Source organism: Pan troglodytes, chromosome 4, assembly GCF_028858775.2.
Source record: "Pan troglodytes isolate AG18354 chromosome 4, NHGRI_mPanTro3-v2.0_pri, whole genome shotgun sequence".
Lineage (NCBI taxonomy): Eukaryota > Metazoa > Chordata > Mammalia > Primates > Hominidae > Pan > Pan troglodytes.
The window spans coordinates 16,484,100-16,500,661 of NC_072402.2; the positions used below are offsets into that span (position 1 = coordinate 16,484,100).

Genomic DNA, 16,562 nt, shown 5'->3' on the forward strand with positions numbered 1-16,562 from the left:
GAAAGCCTAGATTATGTGATGTTACATGTTAATATGCAGATTTTTGTCCAATTTTGTATCTCACCCAGAAATCTTATTCCAAATTTTTTTCTTCTCTGCCTATATATTCTTCTTATGCACTTTTGAATCAGCATATTCATCTGGTTGGCTCCCTCATTAAGGTGTTAAAGAGTATTTTTACACCAGTTTTCTCTATTTAAATAAGGGTCATGTTTTTAAACTTTGAAAATTATTCTTTGGCATAGGTAGCTTTCTTTTTTTCAGTGGATCTTAAATGCACATCTTTCTGATTATAAATCCCGTGGCCTTAACTGGCTTCTCTTCAAGAAGTTCATATCACAACTCTGCCACGTAGAAGCTGTGTGAACCTGACAAAGTTCTTAATGCTTTCATGCTCTCATTTCCTTTTCTTTCAGCATGCCTGTTTTGTAGCCTTGAGGCTGAAAACCTAGACTTCTGGGAGTATGCAGATTACAGAAGTGCTCCTTTCTCAGTAAGATTTACATCCTGCAAATGGTATTGTTAAAGACCTAAGTAGGCAACAAAAAATTAGCAAATTCATTGGTTGCTGAATTGCTTATCCTTTAATTCCAGAAGCTATGTGTTAATCACATTTCAGTAGGAAATCCTTCCAAGTAATGAGCTGGGCTACTCTTGTAAACTACAGTTTCATATTTTAATGGTTACTTTTGCTTAGTAATCAAGTCATGACTTATCAGGGATATACACCATTAGCTTCTTGCCAATGTAAATAGTGGGTGATTTGTGAATCATTGCTCTGCCCTTTTAGTAAATATTCTGATGAATGCTATAATTTTTAAGGAACTCAGCGTGAATAACCACTCTTGGCTATCACCAGCAGGTTTTGAACTGAGGAAAGAAATGAAATGGCCTGTACTTTAACTCCATTTCTTATGGCATTTTTCTTCTATGTAGCACCAGCGCAAAATGCAAGAAGAAATTAAGAGAAGAAAGTGGTCTGATAATTAGACCTTGAATGAGAAAAACAAAATCTTATTTAGAATTATAATATGAAATTATACATTATTATGCAATTATAATATGCGATAGAATTTTTAAGAACCAATATTAGAATGGAACCATTAGAATCATGTTTAGAAAGGTCACAGAGGGCAGAGCAGAGTGACTTTTTTTGAATGTCTACTAAGCGTTTTACTTGACACATGCTTCTCAGCTTCACAGTATCCTGGAAGAATGGGTATTACTTTAAAATATGAGAAATAGGGACCCAGAGAATGTAAGTGACTTTCTGAGAGTCACGCAGTATAGAACATGAAGGCCATCTGATGCAGGTCTGACTCTAAAGCTGGGCATCTCCTATTACCACTCAAGAAAATAACACTGGACAGTGACTGCAGTGGAATCCCAAGCATTTCTGTTACAGGACAAAAATCATCTTCATGTGCTTTTGCTTTGCATAAGAGGCACTGTCACTTGTGTTAGGACTTTCTGTTAAGTTGTAGTCCTTTGAAGTTCTCAAGTAACTAAAAAAAAATATGTCTTGTGGCATCCTGGGTAATTTTATGATCTGCAGGAAGCTAAAGAACTCTGGGCAGGATTTTAGACACGGGAGTACCTCCAGCCTGGTCAAAATAATTTATTTTTCCACTAATACTTAGATAGGTTATGGGAACCCTCCTCCTTCCCAATAACATTTATTTGCTTTTTTACTCATTCAAAAAGTAGAATTCCTGGGCACTGTCCTAGATGTTGAGGATGTCAGGGTAAACAAAATTCAGATGGTCTCTGCCTTTCATGGTTCTTGTATCTTATCATTGTACCATATTCTATCAGGTTCCTTCATTCACTCTTATTCATCTGTCAAATACTTATTGTACACTTACTATGTGCCAGAAATTGTTTTGAAAGCTTTGGGATATGTCAGTCAACAAAAGAAAGATTTCTGCTTTTCTGGGTTCTAACGAAGGAAGACGGACAATAAGAAACATGAAAAATGAGACAAATTATATAGTATTTTGGAAGGTGATGAGAGCTATACAGAACAAAAAGAAAAAGAAAAACTAGATCATGTTAAGAGAGATTGGGAAGATCAGGGTAGCAGGGAAACAGTTTACAGTTTGAAATAAGATGCCCTAGGTAAACCTCATCAGGAAGGTAATGTTGGAATAAAGATTTGCATGAGGTGAGGGAGTGAGCCGTGTAGATATTTGTGATCAGAACAGTCTAGACAGGTAGTGTCAAGCTTCTAGGTGGGAGTGTGCCTCGTCTGTTTGAAGAACAGTGAGGAGCAATTCACTAGAACAAGTTGGAAAAGAACAGTAACAAGAACTGAGTTCGGGAGGCAATAGGAGGCCAGAATGTGTGATGCAGTATGCCCCATTTAGTCAGAGGTACTCTTCAAGTTTAGGAGCAGAGGGTAATGTGACTGGCCTGTGTCAGGTTTCAGCCTCCTGTCAACCAAATGCTGTGGCCATCCACATCATATATTATGATGGAACCTTAATGACAAACCTTATCAAGAGAAATGGGATAAATTAGCCATCAGCTGTGTCGTCACCCTTTCTCCAGGCAAGACCCCTCTTGTTAGCTGTTGGCATCTTCTGCTACTTCACTTATAAGAAAGCAGTGAAGCATCCAGACTTTGTGTTTTTAGTCCCCTCCCTCGTGTCCAGCAGACAAATATCCAGAATTAGATAGAATTACATAGTATATGGCTGAAATATTGTGTCACTCAGTAATCTATGACAGCAAGATCCCTAATACTTTAGTGACAAGTCTAGAGCACTTGCCCAATTCAGACTAAAGCCATTATAACACTCAAATGTGAAAAGCCAACATTAATTGAAATGTAAATGATAGTCTCTCATGAAGTTGGATACTTGCTTTATATTAGAAACTTAAAGAGAATCTTAATCCTTTCAGAAAGCAGGTAAATACTTTTAATTGATCTTTAACTGCATATATAGGATAAAATTAAACATGACACTTGTTCTTTCAAAGTTCATAGAAGAAATTCTAAAGCATTTTAAGGGATCTGAGCCATACAGTTTTTCCCATATGTAGCTGACATACCATCAAGAGGAAAAAAAGCAACCATAAATATGCCTTATTTAGGCTCTAAAGAGCTAATCAGAGACTACAGTTAAGTTTAGTGATGATAAACTTGTTTTAACAAGACATTTATGTCTGGTTACAATTGGCATTTAGGAAAAGCGTGCTTAGATTGAATCCAGCAAAGTAAAATCGAGCCAAATTCTAGATAGAGCTCATTTAGACCACCCTCTGTAGATAATTTATTATCTAATCACTTCCCATTTAAAAAAATTCTTAGTATGTTTAGTGTTAAGATATTATGAGAGCCAAGGATGGCAGCCAGAGGTCAAGTTAGTCAAAGACCATGAACATAGTGCATTGTCCTTGAAAATAACTTGGTGGAGAGAAAGGAATGTGAGGTCTGCATCTGACAGCTTCAGTTCTCTGGGCTCGTTGAAACTCTGTTCTCAGTGGTCATTTATGTTTCTCTCAGATCAGCAGTAGCATTTATTTTTAGAGAGAGTTTTGAAACTTAATCACTCAGCACAATACAGAACTATAAATGGATGAATAAGTTTTGTTCAGGAGCAAAAGAGATATAATCATTTCTCCTGACATTTTGAAGCTGCTTCTGTGGAGTTGGATTGTTAGGCCATGGAACAAGAGGACTGTTGTCTGGTGTGGTGTCATACTGCAGGACTGTCACCTTACTCTAGTCAGAGTTCAGTATGTTGGTGTCCAAGTGGGAGATGTGGATGGATGAGGCTCCAGGTTGTCCCAGGCAGCTCAGTCCTCTGTTTTAGTCCATTCAGGCTGCTATAACAAAGTGCCATATAAGCCACAAGATGGCTTATAAACAACAGAAATTTACATTGTACAGTTCTAGAGGCTGGAGAACCCTAGATTGAAGCATTGGCAGGTTCAGTGCCTAGTAACAGCTCAATTCCTCATAGATGGCCATCATCTCATTGTGTCCTCATATTGTGGAAGATGCGAGGGGTCTCTTTTATAAAAGCACTAATCCCACTCGTGAGTGCTCCACCCTCATGACCTAATCACCTCCCAGGCACCCCACCTCCTAATGCCATAACATTGGGGGTTAGGATTTCAACGTAAGAATTTTTGTGGTAACACAACATTCAGTCTATAGCACCACATTAGGGATTTAGATAAGCACACCCTAGACGGATATTGAGCATCCTCGTTGCTGAATGTAAAAGATCTGCAAGGATTTGTTTCTTTATATCAATGCATATTTCAGCTGTATTTGGCACTGATGACCCTACCTCCTCCTTCTTTTACCCTTGATTTCTTGGTCTTTCTCTACTCCCACAACTAAGGCTGTCTTCCTTTATTGACATCTCTTCCTCCTTAACTACCCATTCAAAATGCTCTTCTTCCCTGTGGAGTCTCCCTGGGCCCCGTGTTTATCTCACACATCCCTTTCTAGTGCACACTGAGAGTTTGAACTACTTGAAAATTAATGACTTTAAAGTTGTTATCTTTACATTATATTTTGCCCTAAATTCTAAGTATGGCTCTATCTATAGGTGTATTTGTAACAGTAACTGCCACTAAATTACTATAATTATGTATTTGGTTTTGCTTGTTTGTTTTTAAAACCTTTTCATGCATTGCAGTTCCACTCAAGTTTCCTCTGCTATGGACTGCTTCTTCATACACTTTACCCATTTTTCTGTTGGGTTATCTTTTTTTTTTTCCAATTTGTAGGAATCCTACTGTTAGTACTTAGATTCTGAGTACTAATTTTTTGACTATCATACAATTTTCTAATTTCTTTCTCCTTTTCATAACTTATCTTTCATTCGTGTTCTTTGTCATACAAAGATTTTAATTTTCATGTAGTCAAATTTATCTATCATTTTGTGATTTCTGCTTTTTGTGTTCCTTTTAAAAATAATTCTCTCCCCTGACATCAAGGAGACACTCTCAAGTATTTTATTCTAAAATTATAAAATTTTGTTCTTTGTATTTAGGTCTTTAGTCTATTTAGAGTTTATTCATTGTACGATAAAATATAGCAATCTATCTGATTTTTTTTATATGGGGAACCAGATTGTCATTACTAAATATTGCATGTCTTTTTTTCCATTGAATTCTAGTGCTTCTTTTATTTTATTCCAAACTTCTGTATGTGCCCTCATCAGTGTATTGGTTCATTCTAATGAATGGTGAAATGAATATTTAATGCACTAAGAACAACCAAATGGATATTTTTTGTTGTTGATATTTGTTCTCTTTTATTTATTTACTAACAAAATAGTAATAAAGGCCAGTTACATTTGGGCTACACTAGATTTAATATTTATTTAATAAGATCATTTCTCTTATTTCTCTTCCTCCTCCTTTTCTTTTTCTCCTCTTCCTCTTCCTCCTACCTCTCCTCCCTGTCCTTTTTCTCCCAATGCTCAAGTAGATCCAAGCCCCCCACTTTTGGAAGGAGAGTTGCAGTGTTTTACCCCAACAGAGTGACTGCTTAATAAAAGAAGAAAAAATCGCTTACTCTTTTACAACTAAATGGTTACATTGATTACATTTAGTTACAACTTTTATTTTTTTACTTGGGCTATGAATAAACCATTTTTGTCCAGAGTAAAATATAAAATTTCTGCAGGATATCTTGTGTCTTTATGTCCTTCTCTTGTTGCATTTTTATAAATTATTTCTTAGGCTGAAATGACCTAAGCTTTGAAGTACATGCTGTAGGAGGAATACTGACATTTGTTCCACCCCAGTCTTTCCTCGGAGAAAGTGTCACAATGTAAATATCCTAGAAGACCTCAGGCTGCAAAGGAAAAACCTTCAAGTGTGCCTTGAAAAGTCTTTTTTATGTGCTTTTTATTCTGTCTCACTGATCTATTTTTCTATCCCTCTGCCAATATCACACAGTCTTATTTACTCAAACTCAGTAGTAAGTTATGACACCTATTAGTAAAAACCCCTCCTCCTCATTCTTTTCCAAGTTAAGAATAGAGCTTAGCTTTACTCTTTCATATGAATTTTGGAATCAGTTTGTCAAGTTCCACAGATAATTTCATTGGGATTTTGATTTGTGGTCAGTTGAATTTATGGAATAATTTGGAGAAGATTAACACCATTATGATATTGAACATTTTCTGCCTCGAATATGATAAATATTGCTATTTAATAATAGATTATAGACCGGGCACAGTGGCCTGTAATCCCAGCACTTTGGGAGGCCGAGCCAGGTGGATCACGAGGTCAAGGGATGGAGACCATCCTGGCCAGCGTGGTGAAACCCTGTCTCTACTAAAAATACAAAAATTAGCTGGGCATGGTGGCACGTGCTTGTAGTCTCAGCTACTTGGGAGGCTGAGGCAGGAGAATCGCTTGAACCCAGGAGGTGGACGTTGCAGTAAGCTGAGATCACGCCACTGCACTCCAGCCTGGCAACAGAGCAAGACTCTGTCTCAAAAAAAAAAAAAAGTTATAGATTGTTAAGTAACATTTTGTAATATTTTTGATATAGATACTCATAGGCATTTAGTAAATTTTATTATCATGTGTTTATACTTTTTATCATACTTACTAGTCAATTAAGGCCTATAGCAATGTCACTGGCTTTTGTGTGTCTTGTATCTGACAACACTATAGAACTTTCCCATTAGTTCCAAAAGTTTATCTATAGTTCCCCTTGAAATTTTTTTGTGTAGAGTAATGACATTTATCAGTTAGTATAACTTTGCTCTTTTTTTCCCAATTCTTATACTATTAACTTCTTTTTTTCTTGTTGTTGTTTGTTTTGCTGGTTGGTTTTTTTCGTAGTGGTTGGAATTTCTAGTATAATGTTGAATAGTCAGAATGATATGAGAATCATTTTTTGTTTCTGGTTCATAGAAATGCCAAAGTTTCCCTATTAAATTTGACCTATGTTAGCAGTTGGGAATAAATCTCAGTTTTAAAATGTCCCTCCATTTATAGTTTGCTAAGCGTTTCTATTATAAATGAGTGTTTTATAATAGAATAATGAAATAAAAAAATATAAATAGAAAAAAATGAATTTTGTTGAATCCTTCAGCAGAATCCAGAAAGATGTTCATTTTTTTTTTCTCATTTTAACCTGGTAACCTGGTAGCTTGCAGTGGTCGATTTCTGATGTTGAACCACCTTCTTGCATTCCTGAAATATGTCCCAACATCATGATATATTAAAGTTTGTATCCCTTGCTTGAACTACTTTGTATTTTACAGAGTAAAATACATTTTCCCTATGAGGGAAAAATGGTTTCCTGGGCCAGGTCCAGGGACCCCTTGCTGTGTGCAGCCTAGGGACTTGGTGCCCAGTGTCCCAGCCACTCCAGCTGTAGCTGAAAGGGGCCAATGTAAGGCTGGGGCTGTGGCTTCAGAGGATGCAAGCCCCAAGCCTTTGCAGCTTCCACATGGTGTTGGTCCTGCAGGTGCACACATATCAAGAATTGAGGTTTGGGAACCTTTGTCTAGATTTCAGAGGATGTATGGAAACACCTGGATGTCCAGGCAGAGGTCTGTTTCAGGGGCGGAGCCCTCATAGAGAACCTCTGCTAGGGCAGTGCAGAAGGGAAATGTGGGATTGGAGACCCAACACCACATCCCCACTGGGGCACTGCTTAGTGGAGCTGTGATAAGAGGGCAACCATCCTCCAGAACCCAGAGTGGTAGATCCACCAACAGCTTGCACCGTGTGCCTGGAAAAGCCATAGACAACGCCATCAGTGAAAGCAGCTGGGAGGGGGGCTGAACCCTGCAAAACCACAGGGACCAATCTGCCCAAGGTCGTGGGAGCCCACCTCTTGCATCAGCATGACCTGGATGTGGGATATAGAGTCAAAGGAGATCATTTTGGAACTTGAAATTTAATGACTGCCCTATTGGACATCAGACTTGCATGGGACCTGTAGCCGCTTCATTTTGGCCAATTTCTTCCATTTGGAAAGGGCGTATTCACCCAATGCCTGTACCCACATTGTACGTGGGAAGTAACTAACTTTCTTTCGAATTTACAGGCTCATAGGTGGAAGGGACTTGCCTTGTCTCAGATGAGACTTTTGAGTTAATGCTGAAATGAGTTAAGACTTTGGGTGACTGTTGGGAAGGCATGATTGGTTTTGAAATGTGAGGACATGAGATTTGGGAGGGTCCCAGGGTGTAATGATATGGTTTGGATGTGTCCCTACCCAAATCTCACCTTGAACTGTAATAATGCCCTCATGTTAAGGTGGGGCCAGGTGGAGATAATAGAATCATGGAGGCAGTTTCCTCCATATTGTTCTCATTGTAGTGATTAAATCTCACAATATCTGATGGTTTTATAAATAGAAGTTCCCCTGCACAAGCTCTTGTCTGCCACTATGTAAGACGTTATTTTGCTCATTTGCCTTCCACCATGATTGTGAGGCCTCCCAGCTATGTGGAACTGTGAGTCAATTAAATCTCCTTTCTTTATAAATTTAAATTACCCAGTCTTGATTATGTCTTTTTTAGCAGGAGGAGAACAGAATAATACAAAGCTGTACCACATTTTATTACTACCTATCATTGGCAAAGTTTTACCTTTGCTACAAATATAAGGTTATATACAAATGTACAAATACAAAGTTGTATACAAATAACAGGTTATATTTTGAAACATCTTTATATCAGGCTTATGTTTTTAGGTGATTCTCTATATAATTTTCAGGAAATTTCTATCTCTCTTGTTTATTTCCTCAAATTTTCTACATATGTATAGTGTTAAGATATTTGTATATGCTAATATAAAATGATGAGCATATAAGCTTTTGCCTTTGTCAAAGTGTATTCTTCTCTTCTTCTGACATACACAGTATAAAATAAACTCCCATTTTTCTCTCCTTATTACCCCCTCTGGTTCTTCATAACCCTTTCACCACAGCACACACACACATTTGCTTATTGGCGTGTAGTCTTTCTGGCTTTCCTGTCTAGATGAAAGCTTCACAAGGTCATAGATTTCACCTCTGTTTTTCACTGCTGTATTCCTGCCACACAGTATGAATTTAGTAAATATTCGAATGAATAAAATTGAAAATATGAATCTTTCCTTCTATTTGGTTGAGTGATCATGGAATTAAAACTATGCATGAAGCCCCATAGTCTAAGAATACAAAGAACAGTAGTGTTCAGAAGACGAATAATAAATGTCCATAAATTGCTCTTCTCAAATTGCAATATCTGATGAATGCAGTTTAAAAGAGGACTTTAAAATCTCTAAAATTTCTAAGAATTCGAGACATATTGCAAATTACTGAATAGTTGTTGTGATTTTATTGTCAGGTTTCATCGAAATTTTAAAATCTTAAAGCTAATTTAAAACCCAAGAAGGTGTCAGATGAATAATCTTTAATGAAGAATCTACACACAGGAGCAGCAATATAGTTCCTAAATGTATAGCTTAATATGTATATTAAGCTATACTATATATATTTAAGCTTTATATTTACATATAAAGCTATATATTTAGAAACTATATATAGTATAGAATATATAGATAGTTTCTAAATATATATGTATAGTTTCTAAAGATTAAGCTAAAAAGCTTAGTAACTACATCTCTAGAGAAGTGCCTTTTTTTAAGTTAAAAGCAAAAACAAAAATCTTCATTCTTTTGATGCATCTATTCTTGCCAGTAACTGCCTGAAGACGCTACTCCCAACTGTGGCAATTTAGCACAGGAGGGGGGACACGCTAAGAAGGTGGGAAATTTGGATGTCTGCTTTTTTAGCAGGGGAAGGAAAAGCAATTGCCAGTAGAAGCATTTAATTGCATACAGATTGGCCTTTCATTTTGCTTCAATCTTTTCCGTTCAAGTGCCAGGGAAGGGGAAGTATTACCTCCACTGCTTACACCAGAGGTCTGCTTCCACTTAGCTGCTGAAGCAAGCCTCGCCTTCTTTCCAGAGATGCCCCCCCCTGAAAACCCACTGTGAGAGGAGTTGGGCTTGAGTGGCTCCAAATACACAGCAGTAATATTCTGAAGCCTGTCCTGTTCCTAATCCTGCACGGCAGCTCTTGGCACTGCTGGACAGTTCCCCAGGCTTCTTTCCAATTCTTCCTGTGGAGCAGGGAAAGAAAACCAGGTGGGGTGGCCAGGCCATCTCTCATGATCGCTAGAGCATAGCTGAGTATAGAGTATGCAGGATAATGCAGCTACATGAAGATGAATGGTCAGAAGCCAGGAAGGATTATGGGGCCACAGCCCCCAGTGTCTTACCCCTCTGGACAGCATCACTCAAACCCAAGAGGAGGATACAGGTGGGAGTGTGAGAGAAAACCCAACACTATGAAGGGAGTGTCTACCTTAGGAAACATGATAGAGCCTCAGGGAGGAAGCCAAGGCAGGTGTGCTTGACAGGGAACCCATGCTTCCACAGAAAAAAAAAATGACAATATTTCTGTACAAGGGATAAATCTCAATCATTCACAGACCACTCCTGCATCCTCTCCCTAAAAAAAGACTTCAGAAATAGCTAAGAGTCATGAATATAAGAAAGCTCAATGGCCAAGCACCCTATAAGAAACAACTTTCCCTTAAGCCACTGTGGCCTCCAAATCTGTCCTTCTTTGCATAGGACACATCTCAGCCTCCAGCTTAGCCATCGGCCTTCTTTGCTGTGCTTCCAGACATGAAGCCATCCTGCAGCCTGGGACTGCTTCCCACTTTCTCTTCTGCCTTGCACAAGTTAGTACCCAATTGTGTTGATCCCTCTGATTTAACTGCTGGGTGAAAATTCTTCCTTCTGAGAAATGGTTTCTTTCAACTTGAGGAAGCACACATTTGGACAATTTCCTTATGCTGGTAATGGTTATTTCTGTGTACTCTTCTGATGCGGTGAATTGACTGTTTCTAGTTTGTCTTTCTGCACATACCAGCCAAATACAACTTGAATGCATTCAATAAGTTCCTTGATGGGTGACATGTAAAATAGATGTTCTGATAGGATTTTAAGTGTCAAGGTTATAGTTCCCCTTTACATACTAACCAACCCCTGACCCCTAGCCAAGTAACATACTTTTACCTCCTCTTACAAGCTGAGAAAATTAGGACTAACCCATCTAGTATAAATAATTGGAAGGAGCTCATATTGCTAAATAAATATCTGTTAAATATTAAAATGATAATATTCAAATAATTAAGATACAGCAAAATGCCATGTTTCATATTAAAAGTAGATTAAACATTATATCATTACTTAACTTCTTTTTAATGATAAAATCAAAGATTATTTATTACAAAATTGAATTTAAAAATACAGAGGCTGGGTGTGGTGGCTCATGCCTGTAATCCCAGCACTTTGGGAGGCCAAGGTGGGTGGATCAGGAGGTCAGGAGATCGAGACCATCCTGGCTAACACGGTGAAATCCCGTCTCTAGTAAAAATACAAAAAATTAGCCGGGCGTGGTGGCGGGTGCCTGGAGTCCCAGCTACTCGGGAGGCTGAGGCAGGAGAATGGCGTGAACCCCAGGAGGCGGAGCTTGCAATGAGCCGAGATTGCACCACTGCACTCCAGCCTGGGCAACAGAGCGAGACTCTGTCTCAAAAAATAAAAATAAAAATACAGAAATGAATAAAGTAAAAAGTCAAAGCCATCTGCCTAGTCCAGTTCTCCAAATATATCCACTATGGTGTGTGGATATATCTTGGCATGTGCCATTCTGGACATTTTTAAATGAATACACAATTATTCAAATATGTAGATAACAAACATTTGATCAAGCAGGGTATCACAATGAATGAATCCTTTTTTATAACTTGTTTTTCTACTGATTGTAATATTGAGTTCTTCTTTCCATATCCATAGCTTATAAATTCATCTCATCTTCTAATGTTTGAAGAGTATTAATACATGTCAGTTTTTTAACAAATTAATGGAGTTTACATTGTTTTTATTTCACTATTATATATTTGTTATAAAAATCTCTCCATGGCAAAAAGAGTGAAAGAAATATAAGTCACAAAATCTCTTAAATATGTGAACCGAGGCACAATACTCTTGAGCAAACAGCAATTTATGAATCAGGTAGCTCCAAGCCAGAAGATGTTCTGGAGTTTCACCAAGAGAATGCAAGGGTAGGGGGACTTTTATATGATAACCTGCAAAGGAAAGCCAAGAAAATATTTGATTGGTTACAGTTATACCGTTGTCTTATTTGGTCCATCTTGTTGAAAAGTCCCTAGTTATACAGGTTGTTGGCTGCTTCTGACTGGTTGAGCTTAAAATCTGATTTTTCTTTAAAAGTGGCATTAATGAGACACAGCTCAAGTTACATTCTTGGGAGAGAGAGAAAGAGAAGAGAGAATAGTTGTAATAGATGAAAAAAGAGAAGGTTGTCATCTGTTATATGCAGACAGCTTTTATCAGTAAAAACAAAAAATAAATGACCATTTAAAATGAAAGCAAATGATGTAAAAAGTTAATTCACAGATTTGTGAACACATGAAATTATGCTCAATCTTTTTTTCAAAGATATAGAAATTAAAAATTATAAGAAAAAAAATTTTCTACCAGATTGGGTGGAAAATTAAAGAACCAATAATCTTGAATATTGATGAGGTATGAGAAAATAGCAAATCATACACTCTTGGTGAACTCGTAATTATCCCACCCTCTTTAGAGGACAATTTAGCACACTGATCCAGAGTTTTAAAGGAAGCACTGCTTTACCCAGTGTGGTAGGCAGAATTCCCAGATGGTCCATGAATTAATCCATTCTCATGCTACTAATAAAGACATACCCAAGACTGGGTAATTTATAAAGGAAAGAAGTTTAATTGACTCACAGTTCAACATGGCCGAGGAGGCCTCAGGAAACTTACAGTCATGGTGGAAGGGGAAGCAAACACATCCTTATTCACATGGCAGCAGCAAGAAATGCTGAGCAAAAGCAGGGAAAGCCCCTTATAAAACCATCAGATCTCATGAGAACTCATCCACTATCACAAGAACAGCAGCATGAGGGCAACCACCCCCATGATTTGATTACCTTTCACTGGGTCCCTCCCATGACACGTGGGGATTATGGGAACTACAATTCAAGATGAGATTTGGGTGGGGACAAGCCAAACCATATCAGCCCCCACAATATCTGTCCTCTGTGTACATCCTGTATATAATTCACTCCTTTTAGGGCAAGCAAGACCTATGCATATGAAAGAATTTCACTCTCTTGATTAGGTTTCATTATATACAAAAGGTGGGGGGACCTTGCAGATATCAGAAAGCTCTCAAATCAGTTGATTTTGATTTAATTGAAAGGGAGATTATCCAAGGAGGACCTGACCTAATCAGGTGAAAGCCCTCAGAAGATAGACTAGGGCCTTGTTAAAGAGAAAAATCCTCCTGCTGACCTTTAAGAAGTAAACTGCCATGTTGTGGGAGAGGTTATGGGAGCCTCTTGGAGCAGAGAGCCACCCCCAGTGGGCAGACAGCAAGAAAACAGGGGCTATAGTCTTACTGCCAAAAGGACCTGAATTCTTCTAACAACACCTAAGTTTGAAAGGGGACGCTTAGCACTGGAGAGGAACACAGCCCAGCTAACACTGATTGCAGTCTTGTGAGGCCCTTGCTGAGTGCCCAAACAATACTCCTGACCCACAAAAACTGTGAGAAAATAAATAGCTTTGTTTAAAGCCGTTGAGTTTATGATAATTATTTACACAGCAACAGGCAGATACTCCATCCAGCAGTTGTACTGCTAGAAATATATTGGACAAAAATATCAAAGTGTACAATGTTGTATGTACAATTATGTTCTTTGAAGAATTATTTATAATAATCTGTTCTTTCTGTGATAATTTGGAAGGCTTTTCTGATGCTTTGTGTCATCAGGACTACCTCAATTACTTAATTCTACCTTTCTTAAAAAAAACACAATATGGCAGACACAACATTCTTTGAAGCTTAAACAGTTTTCCGAGTGTATATGCATGTATGCATTTTGTTTTTGTTTTTTTGAGACGGAGTCTAGCTGTGTCACCTAGGCTGGAGTGCAGTGGCGTGATTTCGGCTCACTGAAACCTCCACCTCCCAGGTTCAAGCGATTCTCCTGCCTCAGCCTCCTGAGTAGCTGGGATTACCAGCACCTGCCACCACGCCCAGCTAATATTTGTATTTTTAGTAGAGATGGGGTTTCACCATGTTAGCCAGGCTAGTCTTGAAATCCTGACCTCGTGATCTGCCTGCCTCAGTCTCCCAAAGAGCTGGGATTACAAGCGTGAGCCACCATCCCCGGCCGCATGTTTAATGGAATCATTTAACTAAGAGAGAACTTTAAGTCAAAAGTAAACCTTTCTAATGCAACTAAAGTAACTGGGATTTTGTTGTGGCTGAGAGCCCAAAATTTATTTCATGAAAAAGGAAGAAAGAGCCCCTGTTTTTTCTGCAGAAACTTTAGGGGCCTCAATTACTTCAAACAATATTTTTCAGGAGCACTGAATTATTGACTGTTTAAAAGGAAACAAAGCCCAAGTGAATGTTTTCAAATGCTATAGTCTGGATTATTGTCTCTTTTGGAAAAGTAAATCCAAGATGGCAGCTGCTGAGATGGAATGTTTCTTTGGGTGTTCTTAGCCCTTAATTTATAAATGATTGCTCTAGTAATGTGCAGTTTCATGAACTCCACTGATACATGGTCTGTGCAGGTGATTCTTCCATGCATTAAAAACCTTAATAGGCTTCACCTACTCCTTTTATCCTTTGGATTGTGATTTTAATATTTGCAAACTTAAAGCCAAATTTAATTAAAGCCAACTGTGCAGTGAATGCAGTGTGTGACTCCTCTCTTGATCTGCCTATTACAATTTAGTATCAGTTTGTTTTTTCTTTTCATTGTTTCTGAAAGGGATCCTCTAGGAGAGGCTAATAGTCATTTGGTGAATGGATGAATAGAATTAGCGAATTAGAAACAAATTCCTTGATATGGTTTGCTGTGCCCCCCAGCCAAATCTCATCTTGAATTTTAGCTCCCATAATTACCACCTGTTGTAGGAGGGACTTGATAGGAGATAATTGAATTGTGGGAGTGGTTTCCCCCGTACTGTTCTCATGGTAGTGAATAAGTCTCACAAGATCTGATGGTTTTATAAGGGGAAGTTTCCTTGCACAAGTTCTCTCTTGTCTGCCACCATGTAAGACGTGTCTTTCACCTTCTGCCATGAGTGTGAGGCCTCCCCAGCCATGTGGAACTGTGAGTCCACTAAACCTCTTTTTCTTTGTAAATTACCCAGTCTCAGGTGTGTCTTTATTAGCAGAGTGAAAACAGATTAAGACATCCCTACAAATTCAAAATGCAAATTTTCATGTTTGTTTTTAACCTCTTGAAATGATTCATACTATTATGACAGTTTACCCAAATTCATACCTGTAAAAATGTGAAGTTCATTAAAATCTTTTAGCTTCTGCCTCGTCTGTTTTTAGAGCTTGATAATTATTAAGAACTCCTTCAATTCTCCCATGAGTGAAGCACTCTCATTTTTCCCATTATACAGATGAGAAAACTGAAGCATGGAGTGATTAATCAACTTGTCTGACGTGAGCTAGTGGGGGTTGACTTAGGACTTGAACCCAGACAGTCTATTTCCAGGTCCTGCTTTCACAAGCACCAGCACTTCTGCCTGTATAGATTAGAGCTTAGATTGATAGCTTAGATATCCACACACTGTAACTTCAAAGCTGGGAAAATATTTTAAATTAAATAAATAGCTATTACTTTTTAGTATACAAAAACTTTAAATGTTGGGGGGTGAAAAAGTTATGGTAAGAGATTAAGGCAATCCAAGCAACAATAGGAAAACATTCCGTTATTATGAAGCTTTGCATTGATAAGTTCCAAAGAAGATCACAAACGTGATTCCAGGCTGAAAAGTTGTAATTTTGTAGACGTTATTGTACAATATTCTTTCCCAGTTGGGCTCTAAGAGCTAAGCTCATAGCCTCCCTTGCAGAGTAGCTTCTAGCTATGGTCCCTTTGAACCACAGCTTCTGTAGAGAAAGGGGGTATTGCTGGGTAAATCAGCCCTGGGTCTTTGTGGTGTCACAGCCACATAAACTATGACTTTATCCATGTCATTTACAGGGTGACAAAGGTAGAAGGGCCTCTTAAAATTTAGATGTTTGTTATAATGATTAGTATTAATGTTGGGAATGATAATGTTTTCATAGAACTTACTGCTAGGCATTGTGGCAAGTGTGTTCCAGCATTGTATCCCATTCGGTTCTTGCAGGGCAGCAGCCCACTCATTTCCCAATGTTGTCCGGACATGTTCCCATTACCCGTGGGACTCGGATATCCTAGCTGTGACTTGAAATCTGAATGTCACTTTTTGTTCCAGAGAGTTCATCTACAAAGTGGAAAGACATGCTGGACTTTCCACAGGCTGATCTATGCTTTTGACTTTTGATTTTCCTGAATCCTTTTTCGAACATCCTGTAGTGGTAAAAGTCAACACTGGATTTTCCTTTGAACGTGTGCTCTGTGCCCTGCTCATCTCTTGCGGCTTGGCTGTCACCAGCAT

The 16,562-nt window shown here is 38.2% G+C and overlaps 1 protein-coding gene across 3 annotated transcripts in view; it reads left to right on the forward strand.

Annotated features, from left to right (window-relative positions):
• Window positions 1-16,562, forward strand: part of FBXL7 (F-box and leucine rich repeat protein 7) — a 432,789-nt gene that overhangs the window by 333,856 nt on the left and 82,371 nt on the right. Inside the window, exon 2 of one of the 3 annotated variants that reach the window (XM_016952973.4) lies at window positions 417-493. The exons of the other annotated variants lie outside the window; for them this stretch is intronic. The gene's annotated coding sequence lies outside the window, so the exon portion shown is untranslated. The remainder of the gene's footprint in view (window positions 1-416; window positions 494-16,562) is intronic. 3 annotated transcript variants of the gene reach the window in all.